The sequence below is a fragment of the Pogonomyrmex barbatus genome, unplaced genomic scaffold (assembly GCF_055798465.1).
Source record: "Pogonomyrmex barbatus isolate J1 unplaced genomic scaffold, ASM5579846v1 scaffold4, whole genome shotgun sequence".
NCBI lineage: Eukaryota > Metazoa > Arthropoda > Insecta > Hymenoptera > Formicidae > Pogonomyrmex > Pogonomyrmex barbatus.
Window position 1 is genome coordinate 1,837,789 of NW_028297138.1, and position 21,893 is coordinate 1,859,681.

General features: G+C 39.4%; 1 protein-coding gene, 1 long non-coding RNA gene and 1 pseudogene across 18 annotated transcripts in view; 1 reads left to right on the forward strand and 2 right to left on the reverse strand.

Moving 5' to 3' along the window:
* LOC105427286 (adenylate kinase isoenzyme 5) overlaps positions 1-21,893 on the reverse strand; it is a 308,338-nt gene that overhangs the window by 104,272 nt on the left and 182,173 nt on the right. The gene's annotated exons all lie outside the window — the stretch shown is intronic.
* LOC105427285 (uncharacterized) lies at positions 8,670-14,141 on the reverse strand. The gene is made up of 6 exons (XR_016140171.1): positions 14,048-14,141; positions 13,897-13,961; positions 13,750-13,815; positions 13,355-13,645; positions 13,226-13,277; positions 8,670-13,125 (listed from the first exon to the last, which is right to left on the reverse strand). It is a non-coding gene; the product is annotated as an uncharacterized LOC105427285 (long non-coding RNA).
* LOC148935611 (uncharacterized) lies at positions 15,337-16,371 on the forward strand (annotated as a pseudogene).

The window sequence follows — 21,893 nt, forward strand, 5'->3', positions numbered from 1 at the left end:
TCAAAACAAAACCTCCTACTACTTTCCCACTGGTGCCAGAGGCGTGGCCTCCAGCTGTCAAGATAGGGCCTCCACGTGGAAATGGAGCGTTCTGATTGGCCGGGGCCGGAGATAATTAGGTAATTAGTGGTGCGTTCTGATTGGATTCTCCCATAGTTGCCCGGCGCGTGATTGGACGCTCCTATAGTTGCCCACGCGCGTGATTGGATGCTCCCAAAGCTGCCCGGGGGTGTGATTGGTTGTCGAAATGCTAGACGAAAAGATAGGAGGAGGGGGGGTGAAAGTGTCTGGGGCCGTTCGGGGTCCGACAAAATGGCGTGTGCAAAGATGGTGGACACCTGAGGAGAATTTTTTCCGGAGTCTGATCGGGAGTGCGATAAAATGACGACAAGAAGGATGGGGGTTGAAGAGGGATACCTGACCAGCGAAGAATGGAATGCGATGGGAAAACAGGAACGGACAAGTTCGCTTTAGATGTTTTAACAACCTCGGAGTTATATGAAGCTCTTATCCTATGACAAACGCAATGTCTGCAAAATGTTTTAGATATTTCTAGCTTGAAGTAATGTAGCTAGGATTAATTTTAGGTTGGAGGGAAAATAAGAGGGCTGGAATTTAAGTTATAAAGTCATTAAGTTTATTATTATTATTATTATTATGTAATATATCATTGTACATATCGTTTCATAATAGTGTTTTTTAATATTTACTTATTCTTAAAAGTACAAGTTTGTATATGGCAGCACGTTATATGAGATTTATCGCATTTACTTTTTCCATGAAGAAAGATTTTATGAAATAATTGTACAATTAATCTATCATTATCTTCGTAATCCTCGCTGAATGTTTCGAGAAATTATTTAAGATTATAACCACGGGACAAATAATAAAGAAATACGCAGCAATATTGTCCACAAGTTTGAGAAAATGTGCCCTGTAGACGCATGGTATTTCATCTATGGGCAATAGAGTTTCGTTGAAGTCGTAAATTGAATCTGGAATCCAAGGGAGGTAGTCCGTAACTATCGAAATAAGTGCCTTCTCCATGCTTGTCTATGTAGAAGGCAACCCAGTGTTGTCTAGGGCGATCGTGATTATCGGTGTTCGCGACGATGGCCGTCGACTTCGTCCATACCATCGGGATTCTGTCGGCAGGATACACCCGCATGTCCGACACTGAGATGACGCAGCGCCCGTAAGATTTCGCGAATTCATCTCTCGCAGAAAGGGGAGACGATTCAGTTATTTCCCCCCTCTCTCATGTCGCTATATTTTTATCCTTTTGCTTGGATTTTACGGTAGAAGTCTCCTTTTTTTCATGTGCGAGTTTCGATAACTCTTCTTTCTCCGCTTTCATTTGTTCGCACTCCACTTGTTCTGTTTTCAAGCTCTTATTTCTCCACCTAAGGAGATTCGGAAAATTTCGTTTTATTGTAAAAACTCCGCTTTCTGTATCAGAGTCATTGAAGCTTTCATCGGTAAAAGAATCATCGTTGCTCGAGTTACAGCTGCCTTCTTGCGATTGCATCCAGTATCTCAGTTTGCACGCGTAACGCGCAACGAAATTTGTTAGAATTTCGATGAAACCCATAATGAACGCAGCGTAATTCATGCTCCTCGTCTTCCGCTAGGTTTTTGAATGCGAGAGAGATTCCTTCTAGATTATATACGTTTCTGCCGAGCGTCTTTTGCAAATAAAGTACTTTCTTACGGCCTCTGCTATATATGTAACGTACCCGTCGTACAATTTCACGTAGTTCCACCGTGAAATGTTCGGAATTGGCTGTTCCGTCAATCCATTCGATACCCTGGAAGTTTTGCGAGAGCCAGTTGTTTTCTTTTCTCAATTTTTCGGGTAATTCGGTGAACGGATATGGTGGCAGCACAATCCAATGATCTATGAAAGCTTCGTTAACCCCGATGAGCGCAACTTCCTTCGGTATAAACTTTCCCTCGATGTCACGGAAACCTTGAATATCGACGATTATATCCATGATGTAGAATATGCTTTTTTCCGCAGCGGCGTAGTTCATGTGTCGAGTAAAACTGAAGCTGTTTTCCGTTGTAGTTCGAGCAAATATAAGAAGTGACCACAGTGGGGGATGAGGTTTTCCACCATTGTCTTTATCCGCTAAAATCTACAATGATTTGACGCGAAGAGTCGATTTCCATCACGTTTTCGAACTCTGCGTAAAGGATACAATTAATCGTTGTTGTAATCGCCTTTTCGAATCGTATCTCTAATCGTAAACTTCCATGTCTGACAAGATTCTAATGTCCTGCGCAATTTCGCCGATAGATCGGGAGTGAGATCGAAAGCAAAAGGCGTGAATCCATCGGCATAATCTTCTCTGCTTATGGAATTCCCCTCGTTTAGAAAATGGATGCCAGTTCCCGAGAAGAGGGTATTATAAGTCTCGATGTAAAGCGGTTCGTCTTTTGAAAAATTTGATTGCAACGGTCTGCTCGGAATTTGCATGCCATCGGCATATAACGAGAAGAAATTTATGCCGTAATTTTTGAAATTAAATGGATTTAGCTTTCTATCGTCGTTAAACGCTTTGTTATTGACTATTACGCGTTTTGGAAGTTGACCGAGTATCGCGTTATCAATCGATTCTCCTACCACTCCTGCGTGAATCGTGAACGTTTTAACTTCGACTCGTGTCAGAGGATACTTGACGGTTGTTTTACTCAACATTCTCACATGATCGAGTAACACTTCGGGGCTTATTTTTGCTCTTCTTATGAGCAAACTAGCATCTAGAATACGTATTTTCGACGTTGAGTTGGCTTCCATGAGACAAAACGCATCTCTTGAGCGAACGAGTCTCATTCTAACCTCTACCCCATTAATTAAAAATTTATCCTGATTAAAGACGTTGCAATGAAGATGGCCTATTAGATCCAGCATCCTTCCTTGGACGTATCGGGCGCGTCTTACTTGATTTGGGGTTCCTGATTCTAATAGCGCGTCCATATGACCGGGCTCGTCCGTGTTCTAGAGAGAAGAAGTCAGATGGGAAGTTTTTGCCGGTGAAGAATAATTTAAAAATGCTTCGATGTACGCGCGGTACGCGTAGGCGTTGTTCGGGGGTGATACGAGTTTTTTGATTGAAGTATACATCGATCTGGTTGAACATCGAATGTAGTAGATGATTTACAGGGCCTACTTTGTTTCCTCCTGCCGCTGTTCCAGGGCCGGGTAAACTTTCCACTCATACGCGAAGGCTTAGCATGATATGCGTGAGATCTAGATAATCTTCTCCGTGTCCGGGTACGACAAATTCTATAGGTGCATCGTCCGCGAGCGAAGTTACTGGTTTGTAATAAATCCATTGTGAACTCTCGATACTCGTTTGAATAGGTGATAAACTGAAAAGATCGAGCTCACTCTTTAAACACTCGCTCGAGTGAGTATGGAGAAAAGATATATTTCTCAAACCTACGATTCACACTCGCGTCAGTTAAGGGAATATATCGGATACGGTGCGCTTTTTCTCGCTATTTCGTCGGCTTTTTAGTTTTTTCGCCGCTGCTTTCCTTTTCGATGATTATTTATACGTTTTTTTCACGCCGATTTTCATCGATTTCTTTTTTTTTACCGATTCGTCTACGTTTACGAACAGAGCTCCCGGATTTACCGGTGCGTGCGTCGTGCCCTCCAAAGGGAAACTGAGCCACGCGCATTTTTGCGGATGTTTTATATCCCGATCCCTTCATTAATTCACTTATATTTTCTCTGGCTTTTTTCTTGAGATTTCTACCCGATTCCTTGAGTCGCGTTTTGAAAGCTTCCTTGAACGGAGTATTGTTTTCAACATCCTCTATCACGCCAATTCCGGTGCGTAAAGCTTCTTTCCCGAGTGCACGTATTCCCCTGCTTAGATAAGGAAGTGTCCTTCTAAATAATCCTCCGAGGAAACTCTCGATCCCGTGACCACGTTGATAGAGTGAACCGACGAAAATTCGAGGAATTCCTCTTCCCCTACCTCCACCGTTCTGCCTTTCGTAATACTCGTCGTATTCCATGGGATGATTAGTTTTTTTTCTCAAAGCTCCGAGACTTTCCACCGCAAATGGTAATTAACGGACACGTCTAAAGTAATGTCGCTATCAGCGTTCCGGATTCGAATGGTATTTTTTCTTCACGATGATCTTTTATATCTATTTCAATTTTACGGAATTTCGTTTGACGCAATGGAGTATGTTGCAGAGTGGGAAAATATTTTACCAGATTCGTCCCGTACATGTAATTACAGCCGGATGTATCGATTGAAACGATTTGAAGAAGCGGACTCCGCGTATCGCCGGTTATGTAAGGCTCGCAAATGTCGCAATAAACGTATTTTATACAGGGATACTATGCCACATGCTATAAGGTTCTGCAGAAAGATATAGCGCGTCCACTACCGATGGCATAACCGAATTTCAAAAACGGCGTTAATTCGTTGGAATTAGGTAACTTGTGACGGTAAATTGTGCCGGTATCATCGATGTTGATCCTCAATATTTGAAAAATATTAGCTGATAGATTTATATAATGAACGAGAGTACAGTTGTCACAATCGATGTTTATACGGACATTTCCACCTGAGCCTTTTTGTAGTTCGAAAGTAAAATGCGAATCGGTGCGTCTGCACTCTTTATTAATCGCGTAGATAAGTTCCTCTGTATTTTCATAAACCCCTGCCTGTAAATGCAATTCTTTCACCGTAAACTTATCAGCATTTTTCTCATTCTTTACGCTTTTCAAATTGGCAAATCTAATCTTATTATCTCTTTGACGTACGTGGAAAAGACTGGTGGGAAATTGAATCTCGCTAAGCGCGACTTCCCATTCTCCGAATAAATGTACACTGTGAGATAATTGTGTGATGAAAGAAGAGGTTGTATTTCTCGGAAAATACTTCTTACTGCTATCGCTCGAAAAAATCATGAAAAATTGCTCCTCCTCCATCTTGAAGAAAAGTTAAATTCGAAGCGGGAATCCAACTGTCGAATTTACTGGGATATCCTCGCCAGCTAACTAGCAGCTGTTTATTAGCATCGCGTCCTATGCTCTTTATCACATGGTCGACGATAAACTCTTCTTCCGCCAAGTTTATTGACCCATGCTAATTCTTGTTCATAAAAAATCCCATCGATGTGTTCACCCGATAAATCGCACAATTCGTACACGCGGGGTCTTTGTCAATGAAGAACGCGGCAAACTCGAAATATCTCCTCGCTCCACCGCGCTTCGTATCCTTTCTCGAAAGTGGCTTTCGCTCTACTGACGCGTACGAGATCGTTAACATCGAATTTAGCCTTTTGTTCTACTACTTTCGACGCCCCCTTCTCTCTCTCCCCTCTACGCCGCTCCATATTTTCGCGTGCGATGCGCGCATTTTCTCTCGTAACGGTCGCCGGTTGCATTTTGATGGATGAATGACGGGTATGATTGTAAGCGCGCACGATATCTTGCAGCACTTCGATGTAACGCCGCGTATTTTTATGTGTAAAATAGCGCCACATTCGCTCCTTCAACGTTCTATTGAAGCGTTCAACGACGGCGGCTTTGATGTCTGGATTGCGAGTTACGCGATAATGTCTGTATGTCTAATGTATGTCTCTTTCTTTCAGAAAATCTTGCAACGGGCGTGCGGTAAATTCTTTATCCTTGTCGGTTTGTAAGTACACGGGCACTCGTCCATCGCTTCTCGAGAGAATGTTTTGGAAACCCCTTGTCACGCAATTACTCGTTTTATCCCGCAGCGGTTCCACCCAGACGAATTTGTTAAGTACGTCGATAATCACGAGCAGATAAGAAAATCCGTCGTTATAACTTTTGAGACTACGGAGTTCGATCAAATCGGCCTCTTACAGATCGTCGATATTCGTCACGTTGTAATCGTGGAAATTTTCGCCTCGAGGGGCGGTGCAGTGTGTACGCGTCTTGCGATTTGAGCCAGCAAGCTACTTCTTTACGTGAGAAATTCGGTTTAACGACACGCGACAAGTTATCGGTTGCCGAATACCCCGCATAGTGCGCTGGGTCGTAATACAAATTTTCAAGCCTGATCATTTCAATTCACTCCAATTGAATAAGCGTCTCTTTCTTGCCTGTCGAGAATCTTTCACGAAGGTTATAGGGATATCGTCTTTACGAAAACGCGGTGAAAGAAACAATGCGCATTTCGCTCGCTCTTCTTCTTCGGTCTTGCGTTTTGTCCCTTTCTCGTGCGTCGTACCCTCCTCGTCCCCGTCGTCGTCGTCGTCGTCGTTGAAAGTTTTCTTGGTATTTTCGGGGTGGAAACTCGCTCGTGGTAGTGATAATATCTTGACAAATGTGGTTGCTAACAATTTCTTATTTCCTACGAGTACAGCCGGGATGTTCATCGTACGCAGTAATCGTGCAAACTGACCTCTTCCTATTGCTTTCACGGTTTTTCTTTCGCGCATCGCATCGTTTATCAGTTCCGTGATATTCGAATTTTTTATAACGTTACCCTCGATAGTTACGATTCCTTCTTCATTCCAAGTAATTCTCGCGGGTACTGCTTTATCAATCAAATATTTCAAAAGTAAACGTGCCTTGGCGCGAAAACTTTTCGGCACATTTTCTAATATTTTTTCGACGCTTTGCCGCTCGCGCCTACGCAAAGACTCGGCCCGTAGTGTACTGCTTACGTACTCTTCGAGATAAGAAGATTTGTTCGGTGATTCGCACCCCGGTTCCGCTACGTCTCCCTCCCGCGCATCTGAATTGTTCTCATCGGCGACGTTACGCGTCGAATCTTCCTTTTGCGTTTTATCAAAATGAAGATATCGCCAAAGTACTTCCTTATACAATTTCCATTTCTCGCTTACATCGCGCGGAGCGGATGAATTAAGAATCCTGCTCATATCTGCTATATCTGAATCGAGTCGTGATAAAGGCGTACCGGGTGTTTGTACGGGATTTAAATTTTCTCCCTGTATCAAATTCTGTCGTGCAGCGTTTTCCGTCGTGCCCATTACCGGATGTTGTTGGAGTTGATGCTGCATTCTTTCGAGATTATCCATGGAAATCAAGATCATCTTCTTTGCCCTTTCCATAACTCGATTTCTTTTCTCTCGAACTACCGTCTGATAATTTTTGAAAATAGGAAGGATAGTATAGGTCCGATAAGATACGGTAAAAATCCGCCTCGCTGTAGTAATAGCTTTTTCTTATTTTTCCAATTACAACGTCTTCTCGCTAAGTGACGCAAAGTTGTTTTATATCTGCTTAGACGATTTTTTTCACTGCGTTCGAACGGAATGTTACCCTTGAGAGTATTGAAAACGCATTCACAGATACAGCGAATGAATTTTTCGTCTGCCCAGCGTAAGAAAGAGGCGCGCTGATTTTTGTTCAAATAACACAGCGCTTCAAGAAGACAGATATTTTTCTTACCGATCGAACATTCGCGATTTTTTTCGCATTAATCGATGACGTTCTCTTCTTCATCGCGAGGAACTTGCGCGATTGCCACGAGAGAATGCGTGGACGATACTTTTATACGAAACTTCCGGAAAAGGATCTGCGCTACATAAACGTAATTCGCTGTATCATCGGAAAATATGCTCGTGCGAAAACGATACTCGTCCGGAATCGATTGTTTTAGATCAAGCAATAAATCCATGAGATTGAGACGTGGCGTCGTGGATACGCTTCCTCGAGAAACTTTGGATCGTTCGGATAGACTTGACGAGCGAGATGACGAATTTGCGCGCGATCCTGGGGATTTTTGAAAACCACAAAGTAATTCGCGTTCAGAGATATGTCGCGTTGTCCGCGCCCCTGATGAAAGAGATTTTGTGTGATGAGAATTACGCTGAGATTTTTATGATGACTTCCCTTGGTAAACAGATCTACAATCGCATCGCTCGAAGATGATTCCCTCATAAGATCGTCAATTATTATCAATTTCGGACGAACTGGATCGCTAGAATAATCTTCCGGACGCGGTAATCCCTCGTGAAATTCGATCGCCGCAACGAAATCTCGAGTTTCGTATTGAAGCTATTGATAAGCATCCTGCCACTCCGCGTAATAAAGCAAAATTCTTTCGAAATGTACATCGGCCATTTCGGATAAATGACGAAGAAATCTCTTCACAAAAATCGTTTTCCCACATCCTGTGGGACCGCACACGATCGACGTCCATCCGTCCATGTTTCCACCGTACATCCATTTTACGAAATGCCAGATTCGTGTCTGTGCGCAATTTCATAAAGGCTGATGGTTGTGAGGAGGCTGTAAGCTTATCCCTGCGACCGGGGAGCCCACCGCGAAGATACGCTCGCGCCAGCGAAACAGCGTTATAAGCTAGCCATATAGTTTGCGTTAAAAAATTAAAGATAAAATCATTTTTCTTAAATATAAAATATTTTTATATGAAATGAAAAATCTTTTTTAAAACTTGTTCTGTATATATATATATATATATAATATATTCTTACTATATATATATATATATATATATATATATATATATATATAAAATATATTCTTACCTTTTCTATAAAAGGTATCGTTTTTATAAAAAATACAACGAGGGAAGGAAATTAAAAAGATCAAATTTTTCTGTGCATGTAAATATTTTATTTTTGTTTTAAATGGAAGGAAGGCGAAAAGGAGTTACGGGAAAAAACATGTTTTAAGAAATATATTTTTATAGATTATTTAAAATAAATCGAAAATCAATTTTATAAAAATAAAACTTCTTAATTTTCAAATTACAATATTTACTTAAGATATAAATTAATATTAGCACATGTACACATTTACATTATTTTTACATCTCGTTTTCTGAAAAATATATTTTACAAAAATTTCTTACAATCTTTGACTAGGGGCGGAAAACTCGATTATTTAAGAAAGATTAGGACGTGAAAATTTATTCCGGTACATAACCGTACGGAACCGAATAACGGTTATTAATGAATCTACGTTTCAGCAATACCGGTGAGCATATCTTTGTTTCATCTCGCGTAACAACGTCGTGAAACGCTATGCGTCGAATTGCACTGAAATGTAGATTTATCGATGGACCGGCTTCGTCTCGTCTTGTTTTTTCCTTTTCTATTAACATATTCTTAATACTACTAAAATTTATTAACCTGCTATTCGATGAATTTAAAGTAATATCCTTAATTTTACATGTTTCGTGTGTGCACCCTGACGGAGTACGAACAATGTACGCGTAGAATTTCGGACCACCGGAAACGAACCATTCGATGTAGCTACCGTGGCGTAGCTCTCGAGCTCGTCTGTCATATCGCCCAGGAAAGTCCCCGTACGCAGTTTATACTCATTCTGATCGCCGGTATTAACATATATACACGAATCCGTGTCGTAATATAAAACCCGTTTATTCAATAATTCTAAGTAACTGTACAATTTTAATCGTGCTTGCGCCGTTGTGTATGTCGCGATCACAACGTTCGGAGAATGCACGACCGCCTCTTTTCGGAGTCGCCACGAAACATATATTACCTCGTCATTTATGGGTAATATATCGGTTATCTCATGCTCAGGACTCGTAAGCAAAGTCATAAATTGGTGGTGAAATTTTATAATTTCGGTATTCGGCAAATTGGATCATTGACCGAATTTTCCCCAAAATGAATTTAAACAAAGCTTAGCGACCGAACGTAAACCGGGATTGCGTGCGATGTTTCGCCTGTCGAGTGTGATACTCTCGGTTTCCCGAAGGTAACGCTCCTTAACATCATCGTCAGCGTCTTCCTTGCATTCGCTCGGCCAGCCGCTCGCTTCTTATTTTAATTGCAAAAAGGTATTAATATATTCGGCAAACAGTCTGCCTTGACGAGTATCGCTATCTTATCGCGCGACTTTATATTCCCAAATTTTGCTCACATGCGTCACGAGATAATCCTTCTCGACGGCTTTGCGTAATTCATAAGATATCCAGGTACTCTCGAATTCTCGATCCACCGGGCTCTCGTGAGTACACTGAACTTGTGAGAACGTTTCGCAGCAACTCTGACATAACGCAAACAATAATTTACCTTGTACGCGATACGGTAGTACCGGATGAAAGAGATCACGTGGTGGGAATACTTTACATCGCACGAGACCTTCAACCGAGTTGAAATTATAATTTGGTGATACCCCGATTAACGAAGAACACTCTTGCCCTACGTAAATTTTAGGATGCCCAATCGGGAAAACGCCGGTTTTCAATACGAAAGGATATAGAGAACATACGTCGACGTAACGTATTTTTTCCGTACCTGAAACTTCGTATTGCGTGACGATATTTCCCGTGCGTCCACCATAAAACGCTTCGCGAGGATCGAGAGGAGTGTTCTTTATCAACGGATGATCCTTAAGAAAATTCTGCATTTCTCTATTATTCGAAATTTCTCAGTCGAAGGAGCACTCTCATTTCTCCATCATGTGGTAACCGCGTAAGGCGCCATGACATCGCGAGTGTCTGTTCGTAGCGCGCGTCGATCGTATCCCCGCGATTCGCAGACGAAAGCATACTATCACGATTTACTTTAAAACACGAAGGGCATCCGTGCCAGAAACAACCGTGAAATTGTAGTACCCAGCATCGTGATTCATTTTCCGTAACCGTTTCGTAATATCCATCAACGGGCGTGCCATCGATTTTATATTCGCGGTCTCGCCCCGCGTGGATAATTGGATGTCCGAGTTCGCGTTCCATCCACATCAACCACTGCAGAGCTTTGTGCGATTGCCTGTCAATGTTTCTGTAACCGCCCGACGGAAACTCCGACTCCTATTTCCTCCTCATGCAAAAAGTTTTTACGAAAAACTCTCATGCATGTGGAAGCGATAGTCGTACATTCCTCAAACGGACACGAACGTTTCCACGTTCTAAAAATATTTTTCTAAAACTCATGCACGCTCGTCGAAGGATATCTACGTCGTTTCGACAATATCTGATAATTTCGCGTTAAAAGTCAAAAATATAATTTTCACGAACCATTTCCGTGTGCCATGCGTGGAACTTTTCGCGTTCTTCCGGCGACATGTGATCGGGAGAATAATATCTAGCATCGGGAATTGATTCTATATACGATTGGTTATCGATAGTATTAAATAAGTGCGGGAAACAGTCTTTATTCGACATATCGCTCAGACCAAAGGCCTTAGGTAAATCGGATAAATACGTCGGCATATAATTAATGCTATCGATAAATTTCGTATGTCCGACCGTCATTACGACGATTTTTGTTCCGTTCAAAATAACGCGCGGTTCATGGGGGCTCTGCGGATTTTCTACTAAATATTTTAAGATAAATTGCGCGTCGAACGTTTTCGCATTATGCGCGATACAAATAATTTGTTTGAAACATTTTGTCGTTCGCGTTGCGAAATCGACAAATTGTTTCACGGGGTCGAGACAGAATACGAACTCGCGCATTCCGCACCATCGACATCGCACCATCGTCTTGTCGTCTTCGTTTGCACATGCTACGCAAATTTGTTGCGCTACGTAAAGAGTCGGTACATGAATTCTCACGTTTTCGGTACCTACGAACGTCTTGTCTTGCCGCGTTTCAAAATCGTAAAATATAAACGCGACACGACCGTTTGTTTGTTCGTTCATCGCAACGTTATCATTTTCATTTTCACACATCTTTTTTTCTGCTCGCATTATCAGGGTACTTGTACCCTCGCCGGGATCACTAACTTTACGAGCAAGAGGTCGCATGAAACATAGATGATTCGACGGTTGTAACGAACGACATGTTTTATAAAAGACCGTGTCGCATTTATGTACCGTGTTTGCACGTATAAATCGCCCGCAATCGCTACAAATTTTAATGGAATTACATATGCTCGCGCGAGATTTCCCGTTATATGATTTTTCCGCTCGATGACGCTCGAAACAAGAATTACCGAAAAACGTTACGGTTACACGCTTTGCACCTAATTATTTCTCTATCATGATTTACGCACGGGAGTGAGGCGCGACAACGAGGGCATTTTTTGCGCAACGATGTCCTCTATCATTTCGAAAACCCTTGTTGCACGTTTCGCAATAACCGTCACGCGAACCGACTGCAGCTCTTAAATTTAATATAGGGTTATAATGACGCGAATCCTCGTAATACATTACATTTAATGTATACGAAGGTTCGCGTCCGAGGGAGGCGAGTAATGCGCGACCGTCGTACTTCGGTTTTTCACCTCCAAAACTATTATACTAAAATTATAAATTATTATAGCGATATTTTCCACGGCGAGAAACCGTTGAAAACGCTCGATTTCATTATATCCGCAACCTTCCTCGGGGATCACGATACCCACGCTCTTCGTTAACTCAATCGCCAACTCACTCTGTAACGAAGAAGTCGCGTATCTTACGAATTCCCACCGCTCGTGCAATTCTCCCGTGCGCAGAGTACCACGTTCGCAGTAAATCCTCGCCGCTACGAGGGAGCGAGGAAGGCATAGATTGTCGGAATTTTTTATTTGTAAAATCGAGCGTTTCGCGATGCTTTCTCGCGTTAATTTATTTGATCCCCCTCGCCCCAAAGGTACCGCTACGTTAAAAACGCGTATGGTGAAATCCATTGCGATATCGAAACCCCTGGCGCTTTGCGCTACCGAACTCACGAGTTTCCACATGTCCTTGTGAGTCAAGTCTCGCGCTGGAAGAAACGAAAGACCTGCCGGGCCATACGATAAATTTGTCGAATCGAAGAATAACCCTACGTAATCGCTCGGTCCGCTCAAACGTATCGCATACGCGTGGATTTCGCGAAACGCGTTTTCTAAATAATTCACGATATCGCTAGCACCTTCCGCGAGAGGACGTATCGCGAATGTCTCCCTAGTACTTCAAATTTTTGAAATTTTCGAGAGTTTTCCGCCCGTAATTCAATATAAGAAATTTTCACTGACCGTGTCGCTGTCGTTGACCGCGGCATCCTCGTCGGTTAACCGGTGCTCCTGCTGCTGCTGCTGCTGCTGCTGCTGCTGCTGCTGGTGCTGCTGTTGTTGCTGATGTTGCTGCTGGTAATGCTGTTGAAGATCCGTCGAATGATTCTGAAGCCGATGTAAATAATGATCTTCTTGTTTTTCTTCGCGTGAAACGCTTCCTCCTGTTTGTACTGAAAATGGGAAACAAAAAAATATTAATGATAAATATTTTAATTATACTCGATTTTTATGTTAGCGAATAAATTCCAACATACCGAAGGTATCTCTTACCTTGAGCAGCTTTCCTCTTCGCTTTTACAAAGCTTTTATAGAGCGTATTAATCTAGCAAAAAATATTTAATTATAAATTTATCGGAAAGAATAAATTATCTTAAAATTTAAAAATAATATTAAATTTACCTTCATAATTTTCCAGAGAATAACCCGTCCGTGTTTCGCACTGATGGAAAACTTCGATCTCTTCTTCTAAAAGTTCATCGCACATTTGCTCAAAGGCTCTTCTCCTGTTTTCATTTTCTTCAGCCTCGCCATCGGCTTCTTCTTCGTCATCGTCATCATCATCTTCTTCTCCTTCTCTATCTTCTTGTTTTTCTTCAACTTCTTCTCCTTTTTCATCTACATCTTCTTCTTCATTTTCCTCCTCATTTTCTTCTTCCTCATATTCGGATTCATCCAAGTCGTTTGCTTGTACTAAAAAAGAAACATCGTTGTTATTATTATTATTATTATTATCTTTTTTCAAGAATTAGCTAATACGAGTTTTATAACTTTTATTATTTTAAATAATTACTCACGCGGTGTGTAAATTTCGGTGTCGGCTTCGCTCACAGTCGGCTCCTCATCGATATTTTCTTCTGCATCTGAAACAAAATTAAGCTTTTATTAATTGAATTCGATATTCAGTGAGCTAATTTTGAAAGCAATATTTGCTATTTTCTTACCTGAAACTAGACCATTGAGATACCCTCCTCCTCAGGCCGCACGTCTATCCACATTCGCACTCGTCCTAAAAATTCGATATTTTAATTTAAAAATCTGAAAATTTAGAAATCTAGATTTTCAATTATATCAATTTTCTATTATTTTACTCACGTTCGTTTACTCCTTCCGCCTCGTCTTCGGCGGGACGTCTCAATCCTCGTAGTTGATACGATATATGAATGTATAACCGCGATGTTATCTCTCGCTTAAAAAATATTTAAATTTAGAATTTTTTATATCTACATATTCTAATTTCAATTACTTTAAAAATAAATATTTACCTCTTCCGGTGCACCTTGTAAAATAAGCGATATGTCCCGCCAGCATCATCCTGCCCCACACCAGCCATTGCACCGGTTATATATTCCTTTAATACAATATTCAAAACTATAATATTCAAAAGTCTTTTGTCCACGAAATACCCTAATCTGAACATAATGCTCAATAGGGTTTTCGAGCACTCCGGTACGAATTTTGCAAATGTGATGTAATTTGTTTCTTTTTCATTTGTTAATAATGAAATATAAGCATTCGCGTTTATCGTCGGGTTGATATTCGCGCACACGATAAAAAAAATCTTCTTAATTTTTCACAGAGTGCCATTTTTTCACTCTTTCACTATTTTAGAATTAAGACAGCGAACGAATTGATACAGTAATGTAAAAACCGGCTCCGAGAAAGTATAATCTCGGAAATAGACTTTTCTATAATTCCGCGCGATATTTATAATTTGAAAATCTTACCCGCACACTCCGAAAAGAGGATGGCACGCAAAAAATGCAGCGCCATTGGACAGGCCAAAATTCTCCTTAATACAGGTTACACCTTTTCTATTCTCTCATAGCTAAAACATAGCTAAAAGAAAACGAGCTCCCCACTCAAGAAACATCTCTAACTCCCTTCTTTTTTATTTTGTAGTTTCTAGTTTCTTATTAAAAAATATTCTGCGAAGAAGTTTTAAAAGTCTAGAAAATCTAAAGTTTAAAAGATTTTATAATTTTACAATTTAAAATTTAAAAATTTTAAAATCTTTTAAAATTTTTTAATTTAAAAAATTTTTTAAATTTTATAATTTTTCATTTGCTCATCTGCGCGCGCAGTTTTTTTTTCTTAGTAGATAAGTCAATGAGCTCGACGAATTCGTCAGCCCTCGGTTCATTCGAGTGTCATCCTTCGAGATTTTAACTTCGTAAATCCGAAGTAGTCTCTCATTTCGACGCTTGTGATTATTAGTTACATTTGAGAAGAAAATAGGAACAATGGCGAACCGGAAAGCTGTTCCCGATACCGAAAAGCGTAATACTCCGGAACTGAGCAATGCCCCCGATTCCAAGAGGCGCAAGTACATCTACGATATTCCGAAGGGAAATTGTAACGAGGAAGGAAACGACAAGTTCCATATGATGCTCTCAACATATGGACTCAACATCTTTCACACGAAAAGGATATACGTTGGATTACAAACGACAAATGAAGAATTTTTGTGCCAATGATTAAATTAACCGGTAATTATGCAGAAGGAATTTATTTCGACGCTGATTCCTGGCAACAATTCCTAAACAACATGGGGCTTATCGACGAGTATTTAAACGCTAACAATAAATCGAGACCGGATCCTATCATTGTCAAAAATGTTGCGATCAACTTTACCTCCTCTTATGGGTCACGGTCCATATTACTGGCATATAAAGAAAATGAAGAGGCCACTATGGAAAATATCGAAATTCAACATCGAGGAACGACTACGAATTCGCAGCCACCGACGAAGAGGCGTAAAACCTATGCTATCGCAATTGTGATGCAGAAGAGTATTTTTCATGGATTGAAAAATATTGTGACGCGCACTTAAAACATTTGCAAAATGTGACCGATAATGTTAACAAATGCACGCAATATCTTATAAAAGAAAAAGAATTAAATCTTCCAAAAAGTTATATAGATAGCGATATTGTAAAACTCAGTTTGAAAAGAAATTATCACGAAATCGCGCGCAATGTACGCAAATAAACAATTTAACATTTCTGGATATGTATTTCGATATAATATTTGTGGAATTAACTTCTCTGAGATTTAATGAAATTCTTCGTATTATTTTCTCAAATCGTAATTTGTAACTTTTATTTATGAATTGATATAATATGTACAACGATATAACAATAAACTTAATGATTTTGTAACTTAAATTCCAGTCTTTGCCCCCCTTATTTTCTTTTCATTCCAACCTAAAAATTAACGCGCTATGTTGCTTCGAGCTAGAAATATCTAAAAAATTTTTCAGACATTGCGTTTGTTATAGAATAAGAGTTTCATATAGCTCCGAGTTCGTTAGAAAAACATTTAGTGCGAAACTGTTCGTTCCTGTTTTCCTATCGCATTCCAGTCTCGGATCATCAGGTCAAGTATATTCCCTTCAGACTTCCCTCATCTGTCGCAGATATCGCTTTATCGAATCCTTAGCGGTCTCGAAACAAATTTTTAAGTTTCGCTAGCTATTAGGCGTCGAGAAACCTTTCGTCTTAAGAAAAACTCGATTTACAGCCCACATATACAAAGTAACAAATTCCCCATATACCATATACAAAGTAAATTCCTACTATCGGGACGTTCTGCGTATCGTATCGCAAAAACTCTTTTTCCATTAGCGCTGGGGTCGAGCATATTCCCTTCAGACGTTCGTCATCCTTCTTATCGTTGGCGCCATTTTGTCGGACCCACGAGCGGCCCCGGAACAAATTTTAATAGTTTTTCGTTAGCTATTAGGTTTGGAAAAAATCTTTCATTTTAATAAAAATATGTGATTTGTATCTCATATATACAGAAAATCAGTTTCCTTCGATCTAAGCTGTGTATCATACCATCAAATTCGCATTCCGTTCTCGCCAGGACAAGCATATTCCCTTCAGACGTTCGTCGTCCTTTTTATCGCTGGCGCCATTTTGCCGGAGTCCACGAGCGACCTCGGAGCAATGCAAAGAATCAATTTCCTTCCTTCGATCCAAGTTATAAAGTCATTCATACCATATCATACCATAAAATTCACATTCCATTCTCGTCAATATATTCCTTCAGACACCTATCATCTTCCAAATAAGAAGGAAGGGTGTACGTCACGGCGGGGCCCGACCACGAACCAGTCGTGAAAACTCGTAATTATTTTGCGAAAAAATATCACCTCAGCCAGGAATCGAACCTGAATCTCCTGCTTACCAGGCAGGCATCTTATCCTTTTGACTACCGAGGCATGTGATGATATTTATCACAAATAACGTGTTTAGAATAACACGTCAACAATACAATGATACATATACATATACATATATTACAATATATATATATATATATATATATATATATATATATATATATACATGTATTTTTTCGAATCCCCACGACCGGTACTCCAGAGAGATGATGGTCCTATTCGTGGTTTTATCCTAGTCGTCATTTTATCAGACTCCAATCAACTCCGGAACAAATTTTTAATGATTTCACTAGCTATTAGGCTTCGAGAATTCTCTTGAGAAAAATCCGATTTATTCCCCTTATATACAAAGAATCAATTTCCTTTCTTCGCCCCATCCTGTCTACCGTACCATAAAAACCGCATTCCATTCTCCGCTAGTCAGGTATATCCCCTTTCAATACTCCGTCATCCTTCTTGTCGCCATTTTATCGCATCCCCGATCAGACCCCGAAACAAATTCTCCTCAGGTGTCCGTCATCTTTGCACACGCCATTTTGTCGGATCCCGAACGGCCTCAGACACTTTCACCCCCTCCCCTCTATCTTTTCGTCTAGCATTTCGACAACCAATCACATCCCGGGCAGCTTTGGGAGCATCCAATCACACGCCGGGCAACTGTGGGAGAATCCAATCAGAACGCATCACTAATTACCTAATTATCTCCTTGCCACGCCCCTCAGCCAATCAGAACGCTCCATTTTCACGTGGAGGCCCTATCTTGACAGCTGAAGGCCACGCATCTGGCGCCAGTGGGAAAGTGGTGGGGGTTTGTTTTGACGCCCCATAGCAACCCACATACTACTAATATTTCAAAGAAATTAATTACTGCTAGTTGATGTTTGCTTGGAATGTTAATTTTTTGGTTACAAAAGTAAAATTGCCGAAAATTAATAAACCTTTACAATATATAATACAATGGAAATATAGATACAATATAGATACGATAGAAGTATAATTGATAAAAATATTATATTTCAAAAAAATATATTAGATTCTATGGTATTTCTCTTCATTTCAGAATACTTGTTTAAATTGTATTTAATGTCATATATTTAATATATTTTCTTCTTTTATTTAATTATGTAATTGAGCTATTAATTTTAGTTTCCTTATATCTCATCTCTTGTACTAATTTTATTTCGTATTAATGTTTTTATAGAATCGTTTTCAATCGTTTTGTGTTATCAATCTTTGCAAGTAAATTACACATATTATATGACAAATAAATTTACAAGTGTGTAACTTAGTTATGGATAATGTTAATAAAAAGAGTAAATTTTCTAAACACCTTCGAAACAGATTAAATCAGTCTTTAACTATAGTCAATTCCATCAATCTTGATGCTTTCGAAAAGACAAACAATTATTTATAGTCTGATACACCGAATATTTGTAACAGTAACTGTAGTTACAATTCTGATACTTGTAAATTTGACAATATTTTTTATAATGATAATAACAATAATAGCAAACAATAATAGCAAAATGACATTGATATATTTATTAATTCAAGAAATTTAAATTATGATGAGAATGATCACAGCGTCAACGCATCAAATACTAATCATGCTATTATAATTGAAAATAAACATGTTTTTTGCTCTAACAACATTTTACGAGCATATAATTTTATATAATAATTTTATTGTACTCAGTTTGTCAATATTGGTTATGTCAATATTGATTAGTCAATATTATTCTTGTTTTGAAAATTATATTTCATATGCTCATGATCTATTAAAACATTTTATTATAAATTCGCAAAAATTATATGGGTCAGCATTTATTTCATATATAATATTCATAACTTTTTGCATTTGAGTGATTATGTTAAACTATTTGGTTTACTCGATAATTTTAGCGCTTTCATTTTTGAAAATTATACACAATGTTTGAAAAAAAAAATTAGAAAGTCTTCTCACATATTAGAACAAATAGTACGTCAAATTATTGAAGAAAAGAATATTACAGAATCTGTTACAGAATCAATTAAGACTCCTACAAAATTCTTTATGGCAGGAGTTGGCAAAACGCTGAAATTGGGCACGAACGCTTGCAGGCGCCCGAGAGTGCCTGTCTGTTGTGCACATCTCAAGAGCGTATCGAATATTTTTTGTACCTTGAGATAAAATTCTGCATTTCACACTTATAAAAATAGCGTTGCGTGTATATATAAACGATAGTCTTAAATTACTAGTGCTCGAATCTTTGTAATATCATAAAATTTTTGTTAACAGTTTAGCTAAACCGTTTAAGGATGAAATATGCAAAAATGTATTGTAATATATAGGACTCAAAATGCATATAATATAAGTTATAATATAAGTTCTTATGAATTCAACTTACATCTAGTTAATTTTTTATTAGTCAAATAAAAAGAATTGTTTATTTAATATTATTGTAAGAATTGTTTATTTAAAATATAGATAGTTATTATTTCATGCTAATTGTGGATCTGAATTTGGGCGACATAATATCTTTTGACTCCTTGAATAGCACGTTCAACGAACAGACGTTCCTGCTATTCCCTCTCCTTCCTTTATTGCGGCCTAACAGTAGTAAGTGGGGCACTATGGCGCGTCAAAACAAACCCCCACCACCTTCCCACTGGCGCCAGGGGCGTGGCTCCCGACGGTCAAAAACTGGCAGCCACGTGGAAATGGAGCGTTCTGATTGGTCGGTGGGGATGGGAGATGATAATTAGGTAATTAGTGGGAGCGTTCTAATTGGTTGGCTCCGTAGCTGCCCGACGCGTGATTGGCTCTACCCATAGTGCCCCGCGTGTGCGATTGATTGCCGAAATGCTAGACGAGGTAGGGGAAGAGTGAGAAAGCGTCTGGGACCGATCGGAGTCCGAAAACAAAATGACGACTGCGAAAAGAAATATGGCGGGTCTGTAAAAGGAATATACTTGTTGAGAATAGAATGCGATTTTTTGTTCACGTGGGATGGAGCGAAGAGAAGAAAACCGATTTTTTGTGGAATTTTACTGGTTGTATACGGGATATGAAGAATCCCGTTTTTCTTAGGGCGAAAGGTTTCTCGGCGCCTCATAGTCGGTGAATTTAGATAAATTTCTCGACTCGTTTAACATTTTTTGTATGGGGGAAATATAGGTTACGAGTGGATCTAGGTTTTGAAGACATGAGATTTTCGGAGTGTAATAACTATTATTTACCAGCTCGTACGGTATTTGGCTGGAGGAAAACAGGAACGGACAGGTTCACACTAAAGGTTTCTGACGACGACGACGACGACGAACTTAGAGTTATACGAGGATTTTATCCTATTCACAAACACGCGGGCTGAAAAATTTTCTTTCGACGTGACGATAACTATGCAGGCATACTGAAGGGAGAGAGAGAGAGAGAGAGAGAGAGAGAGAGAGAGAGAGAGAGAGAGAAACGCGTGGGTCAGGAAAGCATAGAGGTACTAGAAGACAATAGAAAAACACGCGCAGGCCCGCGTAAATGACTTTCAAAAAGGAAGACTTGTGAAAAATTTAAGATAAAGCGAGAGATAAAGAAACGACGTAAATTTGAATTTATGTTACCAAGTATAAGTCGAATTTATTTTTCGCATATATGAATATGTTTTGTTACAGAGTTATTCTTCTTGTTACAAAATTAAATATACGAATATTATATAAAAATTATAACTCACGAGTCAATAAAATTATAGTAGTAATTTCTTTAAATTTTAATGTAATTAATTCTAAAAATACAATATCAAAATATGTATAAAAAAATGGTAAATTATTTATTTGCGTTCTCACAGCAAGTTCGATATCCTTTTGGTTGCCTCGGACGGTGAGTTTGATGATATCGGCGTCGATGTAATTGTTAGGTAGACATAGTTCTATCTCCTTGATCAAATAACGTGCGCACTCGTTAACAGTATCGACGACGGATGCTAGATGGTTTATACGAGCATCGACACATTTGACGATATTCTCCATCCCTTGAAAAGTAGCTTGTTGCATTACAACTGCAACGGAATAAGTTTTCCTTTTTTTCGACGGAGGTTGTTCCACCGTTTTCGAGTCTGCTTGCGTATTTCCGGTATTGTTTTCTTTAGGAAAATTTTCATTTTCCTTATACGTCACCAATATAGCTTTCGCACCATAGGCAGAGGTAAAGTTGATGAATATGTTTGCAAATGTGATGGGATTTACTTTGCTTTTGCTGCTTCCGTTAAAGTATGCGTTCATATATCGAATATTGTCTTGAAATTGCTGCCACGTGTCCGGATCAAAGCTGATTCCTTCTGCAGAATTACCACTCAATTTAACGACAGGCTCGAAGATCTTTTCTTTAGATAATTGTAATCCCACGTGTAATTTCTTCGTATGAGAGGTATTGAGAGGGTACGTCCTAGAAAGCAACAAATTTTGTTCCACATTTTGCACATAGTTCTTAAATATCCTGAGAATATTTTCTAGTTTAGTGGGATTCGCAGCTTCTTGTCCGGCCATATTACTCGATGAGAGAATTTTGAACAAAATCCACTTTTAACAAACGAAAACTCGGAGGGATATTTTCGAAGTAGACGCTTCGAATGTCGTTACTCGAGTGAAGCAGTGTAGCGGTATATTACTCACCTATATCGCATCATCCCTTCCTTTGAAATAAATAAAAAAGTACGATTTATAAATAATATACAGTTAAACCGATTCTAGAAGATTCTAGAAAAAACGCGTATTTTCGCTTTGTCT